Below are 11926 nucleotides of genomic sequence, written 5' to 3'. Positions count from 1 at the left end.
AGGAGGCACTGGTATAGGTGTCTTCGATAGGGAGGCCTGGGTTGGAGACCAGGATGTCCTTTTTAAACTTCTTCCTACCAGATATGGTGATGAGAGCAGGATAGTCGATAGAGAAGCAGTTAGAAAAGATAGAAGAGACAGAGACCACCATAGAATAGGCAGGAGAGGAGCGAGGAGGAGGGGCGAGGGAAGGGGTAGGGGAGAACACTAGGGAAGGACACAGGTAAGGGTGCAAGCAGACGAGACAGAGGGGGATGAGACAAGTGGACAATTGTACACAAAAACAGACACTTAGGAAGTGATAGGAAGGTTCACTAGATGAGCGCTTTGCTAGGGGAATGGGGCAACTTTCAAAGCGCAATTTAAACAGGAGAAAAAACACACCCAAGTTTGAGAGTCCTGAATAGTGGGGAAAAGGCCTATGTTTCAAGATGCAATTTTAAATACTTTCACAATGTAGTTTAAAACAGGAAAAAAACACACCTAAGTTTGAGAGTCCTGAACAGTGGGGAAAAATTGCCTAGGTTTCACTGTGCAATTGTATAAACTTTCACAGTGCAATTTAAAACAAGAGAAAAACCACACCTAAGTTTGAAAGTCCTGAATAGTGGGGGAAAAGACCTAGGTTTCACAGTGCAATTTAAAACAGGAGAAAAGCACACCAAAGTTTGAGAGTCCTGAATAGTGGGGAAAAAGGCCTTGGTTTCACAGTGCAATTTTATATACTTTCACAGTGCAATTTTAAAACAGGAGATCAAAACATACCTACCTTTGAGAGATTGCTATATGGACAGGTATTGGAGTTTAGGGTGTTGTTCTATACCAACCTGGACCACTCCTACCTTCCTTCATCGCTGCGGTTGATGGCTGGCCACTGGCTTCACATACTGACACCTGCAGACACTAGGTGGAGACACCTCTTTAGGAGCCGCCCTTTGCCTAGGGGCCCTTATCTATTGGGGCTGCCGGGCAGAGGGCTGCTCTGGGAGGGTCCATTACTGAAGCAATGGGCCAATGGGGTGGGCGGAGTGGGAGGCGGGAGGAGGGAGGCACTGATATGATATGATATGATATGGCATTTGTAACGCACCTACACACAAGTGTTTCAAGGTGCGACGAAGCAGGGAGGGGGGAACACAGGGAGACAGACAACGATCCTGCTAGGCCAGGTGTCATTCAGATTGTGCAAGTGCAAGGGAGGAGGGGAAGGGAAAAGTGCCAGGGGGAAGGTAGGGGAGAAAGTGCATTACAGGGTTGGTAGAATACATGAAGAATAATAAGGGCCCACTGGTGGCAAGTGCAAGGTAAGTGCAGACAAGTGCTGTGAAGGGGGCTGTACGGATACAGAGACAGTCCCGCAGTGCAGGGGTTGCCAGGGAGGCAGTGCAGGGGAGAGTGGCTGGGCCAAGGACCGAGAACTGTGGGTAGCCCAGTTGCAGATTCAGTGCAGTTTCAGTAATTAGCAGGGGAGAGGGGGAGAGAAAGCAGAAGCAAAGAGGAAGGTTGTGAGGTGCTTCCGGAACCGGAGATGGTTCTCCTCAAGTTTCAGCGAGGCATGAAGGCTGTTCCAGAGGGATGCCCCTGCTGCAGAGAGAGATCTACCCCAAACTCGTTGCTTGGAGAAGCGGCTGACCCTGAGGGAGTTGGAGGCGGATGAGCGAAGAGCTCGAGAAGGAAGATATTTAGGAAGGGAGAGTTGAAGGTATTTTGGCCCAAAGCCCCAGAAGGCCTTGTGGATAATGCAGAGGGTTTTGAACTTAATCCTCGCAGCCACTGGGAGCCAGTGTAGCGATTTCAGTCCTGGAGAGATACGGTCCCTGGGCTTGTGGCCAAGGACAAGTCTCGCAGTCCTGTTCTGGATGAGTTGCAGAGGGCGGAGAACCAGGGCTCTGGAGACAGTGAGCTTCTGGGGGAAGGAGAGGAAAGGAAAGATACCTCTGAGGAGGTGCAGCTGGTAGTGTGACTTCTTGGAGACGTCAGATATGTGAGGAGAGAAGGAGAGTGTGGAGTCGAAGATGACCCTAAGGTTTTTTGCCTTGCAGGTAGTGGCAGGAAGAGGGCCAAGGGAGGCCGGCCCGAGAGTTGCAGGGAAGGAGGGAGTGGGTGTGCCGATGAGTAGAATCTCAGTTTTACTGGCATTGAGGCAGAGGTCGTTGGCGGCACACCATTCATGGATAGCTGAGAGACAGTCAGAGATGAGGGAAGGAGAGGAGGAGGCCGAGGGTAGCCTGAAAATGAGTTGGGTATCAACCAAATAGCACTGAAAGTTGGGGCAGAGAGCAGCGATGCGGTGGGCAAGGAGTGCCAGATACTGGTTGAACAGCCAGGGAGAGAGGTTAGATCCCTGGGGGACACCACAGGTCGAGAAAAAGATGTCAGAGAGGAAGGAACCCAGTTGGACCTGGGAGGGTCGATTGGAGAGGAAAGAGGTCAGCCACGCCAGAGCCTGACCAGTGATACCCAGGTTATCACGGAGATGGTTGAGCAGGATGGCATGGTTGACAGTATCTAAGGCAGAAGAGAGATCGAGCAGAATGAGAACACACAGAGTGTTAGAGTCAAGGTACGAGAGCAGGTCCTCACAGATGTTCAGGAGAGCGGTTTCCGTGCTTCTGGCAGCTCTGAAGCCAGACTGATGGTCATGAAGACTACCAAAAGATTCAGTATGGAGATTAAGCTGGGAGATTGCCATTTTCTCCAGGAGCTTGCCCAGGAAGGGATTGATGGAGATAGGGCGACAGTTAGCCGGGCAGGAGGGGTCGGAAGAGGGTTTCTTAAGAAGAGGGTGCACAAGGGAGTGCTTAAGGGGGGATGGGAAGACTCCAGAGGTGAAGGAGTGATTGCAGAAGTCAGCCAGGGCAGGAGCCAGGGAGTCGATGTGGTCTTTGATAGTTTTGGAGGAACAGGGGTGGACCTGTTTCAACGAGACTTTCATAGATCGGACTTGTCTAGAAACCTCGTCAGCAGAAAAGAGGGGAAAGGCGGAGAAGGAGTGAGGAGAGGTGACTGCAGAAGGGCCAGAGGAAGAGCAGGGAATAGAGGGAGGGAGGTGATAGGAGGAGAGTGAGGACAGGATGTCCTTTACACTGGAAGCGTAAAGGAACCGGGACAAGAGGGAGACACATGGCCAGAGGGCCATCAAAGTAAAACAAAATGATGGCAGATTGTGCGGGGCAAAGAGAGGATCCTTGCCGGCACATACCTAATCTCCAGAGCAAATGGAAGTGGCGGACAGCAGGGACACACGGCCACTAGGCCCAAGAAGGCACACTCATACACAACAATTCAGGGGTGGGTGGGCCAGGAAGCGGGAGGAGGGAGGCACTGGAAGAGGAAAGTAACCTTGACAATGAGAGGGAGACACACGTCCAGAGCCCAACAAAGTAAAACAAAATGCTGGCAGATCGTGCGAGGAACAGACAGGATCCCTGGCAGCACCTACCTAGTCCGCAGATCAAATGGAAGCGGCGGACAGCGGGGACACACAGCCACTAGGCCCAAGAAGGCACAAGCACACACAACCATCCAGGGGGTGGGAGCGCTGGGAGGTAGGAGGAGAGAGGCACTGGAAGAGGAAAGGAACTGGGACAACGAGAGGGAGACACAGGTGCAGAGAGCCACAATAAAACAAAATGCTGGCAAATTGTACGGGGCACAGAGAGGATCCCTGGCAGCACCTACCTAGTCCGCATAGCAAATGGAAGTGGTGGACAGCGGGGAGACACGGCCACTAAGCCCAAGAAGGCACATGCACACACAACCAATCAGGGGAGGGGGCGGACTGGGAGGCAGGAGGAGGGTAGCACTGGAAGAGGAATGCAACCATTACAACGAGAGGGAGACACAGGTCCAGAGGGCCAACAAAGTAAAACAAAATGCTGGCAGATCATGCAGGGCAAAGAGAGGATCCATGGCAGCACCTACCTAATCCGCAGAGTAAATGGAAGTGGTGGACAACGTTAACACACAGCCACTAGGCCCAATAAGGCGCACGCACACACAACCAATCATGTACATTTGCTTAAATCTGTGTGCATTCATTCAGAAATAGATTTCACTGTTCGCAAGCCAAAACTATTGTCTCTGTCATTGCTTTTATGATTGTATTTTTCTCAGAGATCTTCCCTGTCACCACTGCTTTTCAATCTGTACATTAAGGGCCCGATTCATGGAATTATTTGTGCGGAAAATAGGGAACTAGCAGGCAAAACTGCATGCTTACTCCCGTTCGTCGATTCATGAAATCGAATGCGTGGGCTTTTCCTTGGACTTGCGTGGATTGCCTAGATGCCAAATATATTTTTGGGCACATTCACTCTAGCAATTTTATCATAGGTAAATCTTTCAAATTGTACTCAAGCACTACTTCAAAAGGCAGACATTTTTCAGAAATGCATTGGGATCCAAGCAATCACCTGTTTAATGAAACTGCGTGCCTCGTCTATACTAATTATTTATGGTGTATTTTTGTATTAATTCACATTACTACAGTATTGTTGTGAAAACATCCTTGAAGATTTGATGTCTTCTAAAACTGGATTGACTTGGTTGTGTTGTCATGTGGTGGTCGACTGGCTTGCTCTCCATTGCTGATCATCATTCCATCCCAAGTTTGAGCATCCTGCTCGATCTCCTACCACAAGCTATGCATTTTGTAAACGTTGGCGCCCCCTGCTCTGCCACTCGTTGTGGGTGCTTTCTGAACAGTCTGTAATTTCGAATTCTTATTTGAAGTTTTGTGCAGTTCCTTCTTGTTCTCTCGAACTTGGACAGCGATTACACGTCCTCACAAGCGTTGTCCCTGTAGTTGCAAAATCCAGCACGGCTCGGTTTTGCACTGGACACAATGGCACATATCTTCACAGATCGAATACACCTTTTAGGCCATCAGTGGGAGACAAGCAAGGTATTGTCCAATTTGACCTAATGTCAATTTGACCTACTGCCATTTGACTGCATCTTTTTGACCTAAATCGGTAAGTCAAATGGTACACTTTAATAAGAAAATAGTAGTGTGGTGGGGTAAGGTAATAGGTAGAGGTGGGGGGGAAGTTGTGGGTGCATGCGGGGATCTCCCCCAGCATTAGGGGGGGTTTTGGAGTCTCACTCTGCAGTAATTCAAAAAGAATTAGGTCAAGAAATGTATGTTAAATGGGCAGTAGGTCAAGTTTTTTTTAGGTCAAACAACCCATATCCGACTGCAAATTATGGTTTTATAAATCTTTATGGAAAGTTGACATAACGTCTGGTAGATTTCAGTGAGCTTTCACAGGTAATACTGGACATGTTAAAACAATGTAGAATGTTTTATTCATGTGTCCGTCAACAATTCACCTCAAAAGGTTGTTATGGCTTCATTTGCACTGCACTATTCTTTTTTCCATTCAATCAAAACATTGCATGTTGAGCTCTATGTAAGTTTACCTTATTGTGGTTGACATGTCACCATTGACAAGCCAGCTCAGATGTACTTCCTGCAACGGTGAAAGAAGATTATCAGATGATTAAAACAGTACAAAATGAATGAGTGTTTGCACTGTTATGAGAAATCACGTAGACGGCGGGCTAAGACTTTGTAATGGACTGCCGACGCTTAACAGACCTTGTATAAGGCTTTAAAATTAATGGGTCACTGTATAACATTCCGGTGTTCAGAGCGTGATAAGATTAATGCTTGCTTATATAGCAAATTCAATGGCTCATTTAATTTCATATAAATGTTTAAAGTTAAATTGCTTTTGGATTAAGTCTAAACTCATTATTCATTCCAATGTCTGAAAGAACTTTCATTTTTCTCTCATTTTATTTAATAAAATGCACCATCATTAAAGGCTAGCGGCCTCCAGAATGTGGCTGGAACATAAAAGAGCATTTATTGAATCAGTTTGAAAAGAAGAAAATATGTGTTTGCTAAACTTAATTTATGGGGGCGACATCTTATGTACAAAGGCAGATTTTTCTCAGCGCATCCTTGCGAAAAATCCACAGACTGCCTTACAAGATGGATTTTTACTGCACAGATTGCCGAATTCTCTAGTGCATTCTGCTCAAGTACCATTTCTTACAATCAGCAGAACATATGTTCGCTGTGAGCACGGTTTACTCTTATGTGTTAACTGTTGGACTTGTTTGCTGTATCGCATACGCATATGTATCAACGCATTTTTCTGCTGCTGCATTACACAGACTGGCTACTTTTCAATGCAGCATTTATGCTTATTGCTTTGTCCCACAAGGTCGTGTTTGCTGTGTCAATAAGATCCCCAGTCTAGCTTGGGTACTGCATGAAAATACCTGCAGTGAGTTTCAAGAAAGGAGTGAACAGAGCTAGCAGTGATGAAATACTGAAAAGTAAGATGCACAAGCAGGTTTTGGAACAAAAGCTTTTTTTTTCTCTCAGAACATACTAATTATACACATAAAAAGCCGGATGATTCATCTCGTGTAAGTGAGGGGGTTGTGCTAACACACCGCCTAACCAGCCCCACAAAAATTGTGCAAAAGTCACAAAGGCCAATAAAATTTGCAATTCAGATTCTCTGTGTCAAAACGGGTGACCAATTATTCAAATTAGTTGATGTTTCTGTACATTGTAAAACACATCCCGAAGTCCCAAATGGAATGTGCTTTGATATGCATAGAAAATAGAGGCATTCTCTTGCACCCGTTTGGAACACGCACAGGTAATGTCCAACGCAAGAGGGGAACTCGTTCATGGAACTTTTTAAGTGGGACAGCAGCGGTGTAATCTATGCCTGCCCGAATTGCATTTCCCTTCCCAAAACGGTGATAAAAGCGTTTTTATCTTTTTTTTTTTAACATTTTACAATGGCAGGTATTTTAAGAGTCCGTCATTGGCACGTGCACCAGCCAGGTGGGTACTGGGAGCATGCCACCCATTTGTTTATGGAAATACGTGCCCACTCATGTCTCGAAACCTAGTGGTTACACACTAGGTTGCGCATACCAGTTGATGCTTTTCCCGCTCGCGGTTTTTGATACCGTAGGTTTTGTTTTAGTCCAGCCGGTTCTGGTGGGCAGTACACCTCGGGGTTTTTGTTGCCCCTTCTACGCGACTGAAAGGTACAGGTTTCGGACACTCCCCCTCTCACAGGGTGTGTTTCTGATAGCCCCTCCGGGATTCTATTCGCTTCGCGAGCCAATCCACAGGGAGGTGTGTCAGCCCCACACCAATGTGTCATAGCCGAGTGAGGATTCGCACAAGGAAAGCGGCTTACGGACACAACGTCATTACATCGGCCGTTATACATCAGGGTAACCTGCAGCACACCCTCTGCTGTCAGACTTTCACAGGCACCGGTACTGATTGCATCAGTTCGAGCATCGCTCCGTCGACTCCTAGGCTTTTGGTAAGCACATCTGCCCCTGCAGACTAGCTTTTTACTCATCTAGCGCATTTCAACTGGCGGAGCTACCATTCCAGCTCACGCACTCAAACCTGCCACACATCATTCTTAATTCTTAATAGTTTTGAAATGCAGATTCACCCACTTCCAGAAACTGTGCACGACATTTTAGAAAGGGGCTGTGAATTTTAAACATGGCTTACATGCACACTCTTCAGTGCATTCTTTCCTTTCACACACATACCCCACTTCCCATTTGAAATGGATTACAACAGGACCTTTCCTGCCTTCTTTCTGTCTTTTTCGGCAGGTATTTTTTACTGCATCAGCGTTCGCCCATTGGATATCTTTTGTCATTTCCTCTAACAACTTGTGGCATCCACTGTTTCTTTTGAAGATGGTTATGATTAATGGCCTTGATTAATTCAAGACTCTTGCTGCGCTTGGAGATGATTACACTACATTCCTTTATACTCAGGTATTTCTTCTTTTCCTTTCTCTGTGTTGCTACCACATTTTCTGTAGACCTTGTAGACTGTACCCTCACTAATGTATATTTTTATACTTTTTGACTTCATTGATTCTCTCCAGTTATTGCTGCCCACGCTCTATACCGAGGTCTAATTGACGTCCTGACACCCTGCCTTTGAAGGATTCCACCCACATTTATTTTGGGTAAGGTTCCCCTTCTAGGTAGCATTAATGAGTAGTCCTTACCAAATAAAAAATGTTTTTTGCCCAAAATATTAAAGGCCGTGAATACTTGGCAACCCAAGATTTGTACTTGAGAAGTATGTAGCAAGTCCCATTTCATTTTTAATTTTATGTACATATTCATTGTGTGATGGATTGTTTTGTCTGCTTCCCTGCAGGGATTATCACTCCTTACTCTGCCCCGAGGAAGGCGGTTCTTTAACATCAGTGGCCCTACAGGTGGCCCGCCGAAACGCAAATGTGGTCTCTTTTTGCTGGAACTCATTTTGTTTCCAATTACATCTCTTATCTCTGAGACCCCTCCTTTTGAAACCTGAATAATGTGAAAAGTTTAGGTTGGCAGACCTGTACAAATGTATTTATATCTTTGCTTAATTAACTGAACTGAACAGTTCTCTTTGTTTCTTACAACGTTTTTGGTTTTCATTCAATTTTGTTATTTCCATGTATTTGTTACAAGCAATGGATTTCATGTATGTGTTAAATGTACTCACCTTTGCAAAATAAAAGTTTGTGAGAAAACTCTTGGAAAAATACGTTTTCAGTGTGGCTCTACATTGCTCTATGCTTCTCATGGCTACCTTGGGCTGTTTTAATTAAGAATAATTAGGATATCCCGTGTTGGATACCATGTGAATTGAAACTATAGCTTTCTAAATGTAGTTTTTACAGCTTTTGAAACCCTGTTGTGTGAATATGGAAATTGTTGGGCAGCACATCATTTCACCTGGTGTACAGCACCATGGAAAGGTGCAGGGCATCTTTGTGAATAAGATGGCCTGCATATTTCTGAAAATCAGTATATAAAAATACAACTTTCTCTGTGCTATTTTTTAGATTAAAGAATGTCTAGTGACAAGACCCATGCAAGCCAACTGCAGAATGTGACTAGTGTTTCTCGCATTTTGCAGCAATAGTCACTGCATTCAAGTCCCCTGATGAAGACATTATGGAATGGCTGAAGCTTTGCATGATCTTGCCCTTCGAGACGATGAAATACTTCAAGAATCTGTGCAGATGCTATCAGCGTGTTGTGCTTTTCTCTGTGCCACACATGTGAAATGTGATATATTAGGAATGGCAATGTGGCTGCATCACTGATCGCATCACTGTGAATTAGAGTTGCACTCACTTCCTTATTCGCTGACACCTCTTGACCAAATAGGGAACCACGTAACATTCACGGCCATCATATGTGGCTGATGATTAGTCAATTAAAAACGTGAAGTGCATCAAAACATTTGAAAAAGGCACCATGTTGGATTTGCCAACTGCTCCCGTGGTCTTTGAACATCCCAGTAGAAATATATTAAGCATTACACTTGTCAAGCAAATTAAACAATCTCTGGGGAGGTGATGAGATGGGATGGGATATGTCCAAAAATCTGGTGTTTTTTTGGGGACATTGCTGTGATGTTTGGAAATTTGACAAATCTTTGTGGACAAAAGTTCATAGAACCTACTTCAAATGTTTGTGCAAAGTTTGAAGGAATGTTATCAAGAAGGGGCAAATATGCAGGGGTTCCCAAAATGTTCTAAATCAAGATACCCTTGAATGAACCCATTCTGCTTGAGGCTGCAGCCCAAAGTGCTGGACGGATTTGCAGCTAAACTGTGCAAGGAGAAATGGCAAGGACCCAATAAGATGCTGTCCTTTTTTTTTAAGTGTCAACATCTAGGTGATCAAAATAGTGATATAACTTTGGTGCCTGAGGCATACATACCCTGAGGCCAGAGGCCAGATTGTAACGCATGGCCAGCAGGGCCTGGTTCTGGCGTTCAAGCAGGAATGGCCACCAGGGACTGACTATGTGGTAAAGTATTCAAAATCAGGATAGGCTTCAATGTGAAATAACATTATGCTTGTGGCTAAAGCCTGACGTGCTGGACGGGTTTGCAGCAAACCTGCGCGAGGAGCATCAGCAAGGACCTGAAACCATGCTTTTTCAAATCTTTCCTGTGTTTTATTTTTTCCAAAGATATAGGTAGAAACACGTTTCATAAAACTTTGGTAACAGGGCAGTGGGCCTGAACCAGGCAAGGAAAAATGTAATTTAATGTAATGTAATTTGGCACATGTTTAGCACCTTTTCCAATTGATATGGCGTGAAAGTGCTGTAGGTGAACACCTTTGGAGGATCAAAGTCCGGGGTGTGAGACATTGGAATGGAGAGAGAGGAATTTGGAATGCGTGTGTGTATTTTAGCCTGTACGAAGATAGGTACGGGTGGCTAAGTCACTGCTAGTGACCCATGTATAGCTGGCTTGTGGATGGGGTTTGGGAAGGTGGTGGGGAGAGCATGCGAGGTAAGGAGAGTGATTAGGTTTCCAGGTAGACCGAATTGTTATAGTGGGACTTAGCTGCATTCTAGTGGCAAAGGTGTTGTGTGATGTGTCTTCAAGTTGCATATAATGGTGATCTCTCTCTCCTGGAGTGATGACTTTTTTTTTTTTTTTTTATTAATTTGATTCAGTTGATACACAACTTTTCAAATATTACAGAAGCAAAAAAAACAATTTAACACAATTACACAAAAAAGGAGAAGATACACACCAAGATAAAATACCAATAAAATACATTGGGTACAAGAGATGCACCAGTACATCAGCAAAGCAATTTACATTTCGGATGCCTTTTTAATACTTTTTTTTAGAACAATACAAGACACACCACCCCTGCCAGTAAATTCTATAACGAGTATGGAGATGAATCCACAAATTTCAATGCGTTGATTTTGGCTTCCCGACCCACCGCAATACAGGAATGGCAATTTCTTTTTGCGCTAATGATTGCCAGTCTATGTATCGTAAGGTGAGACAGTAACTCAGGGGAGAATCATTGTCAGATATTGTACTATTGCAATTTGTACTTTTTCTCTTGAGGTTGAGAACAAAATTTGCCATTTACACTCTCCAGAAGTATGGGTATGGAAGGTGATAATGTTCTGAAGGCATCGTTCTCGCACCAACATTAAGTCTGGGCAACCTACTAGCACATGTTGCAATGTTTCTTTTTGTTGTACATCTGAACAATATCTACAATAGTTTTGCTCGGGCGTAATCAGTTTGCGTCTAAATAATGCATCTCTGGTACCCCATTGGTTCAGTCTAAAACTTTGGAACCCCGATCAAATTACCGGGGATGGACATTTCATCAAGTGTGGTGCCATAATTCCATGAGGCTTCAGGCCAAATGTCCAAACCTTAAAATCTTTATGCCGCAAGCACCTAGATAGTGTCCGCTCCCAGTCAGCGCAATAGATCTTGACTTTTGCGCTGTCTGGATTATGAAGTAGCAGCTCTAAAGTTACGTTTGCATCCAACATGCAAGTCAGTACACAGTTCACCATTTCCTTGGATATAAATTGCATGATTTTAACAGAGCAAAGGCCAAAACTTATAAAATTGTACCACTATTTAAGCCTAAAAGGCACTTACGTAACACGGCACATTGTCTCCACTTTGCCTGTGCATTCAGAGATCGCAACCCCAGTGCATTGCGCACCATTGCATTCGGGGATGCTTTAGGTAGGCCCAGAATCTCTTTTTTGGGTATCTTTTTAAAAAAAAAAAAATTTGATTCAGTTGATCCACAACTTTTCAAATATTACAGAATATGTAAAACAGATCACTTTCTCCTTTCCTCCCAGCTCACTATCTCTACCCCTCAGGCCAAGCCATCTCCAGCACTGCCACATACCTTCTCGGTCATCCGACCCATGAAGTATGTGTCAGTTGAGCCTTTTGCCACCATTTTCTCACCCCTCTGCCCCCTTTGGCTGACTCACACCCTGACACAGCCCTGTCTATGCTCCACTCTGCTATTTCTGATACTCTTGATGTTC

At 44.8% G+C, this 11926-nt stretch overlaps 1 long non-coding RNA gene across 1 annotated transcript; it reads left to right on the top strand.

The window, feature by feature from the left end:
- Window positions 1-7223: 7223 nt before the first annotated feature.
- Window positions 7224-8483, top strand: LOC138566412 (uncharacterized). Its single transcript, XR_011301934.1, has 4 exons — window positions 7224-7370; window positions 7678-7845; window positions 7959-8042; window positions 8240-8483. It is a non-coding gene; the product is annotated as an uncharacterized lncRNA (long non-coding RNA).
- Window positions 8484-11926: the final 3443 nt, after the last annotated feature.

The sequence above is a fragment of the Ambystoma mexicanum genome, chromosome 1p, assembly GCF_040938575.1.
Source record: "Ambystoma mexicanum isolate Mex_15411 chromosome 1p, UKY_AmexF1_1, whole genome shotgun sequence".
NCBI classification, from domain to species: Eukaryota; Metazoa; Chordata; class Amphibia; order Caudata; family Ambystomatidae; genus Ambystoma; species Ambystoma mexicanum.
The sequence above is the reverse complement of the archived record's forward strand: the minus strand, read 5'-3'. Positions and strand labels throughout refer to the sequence as shown.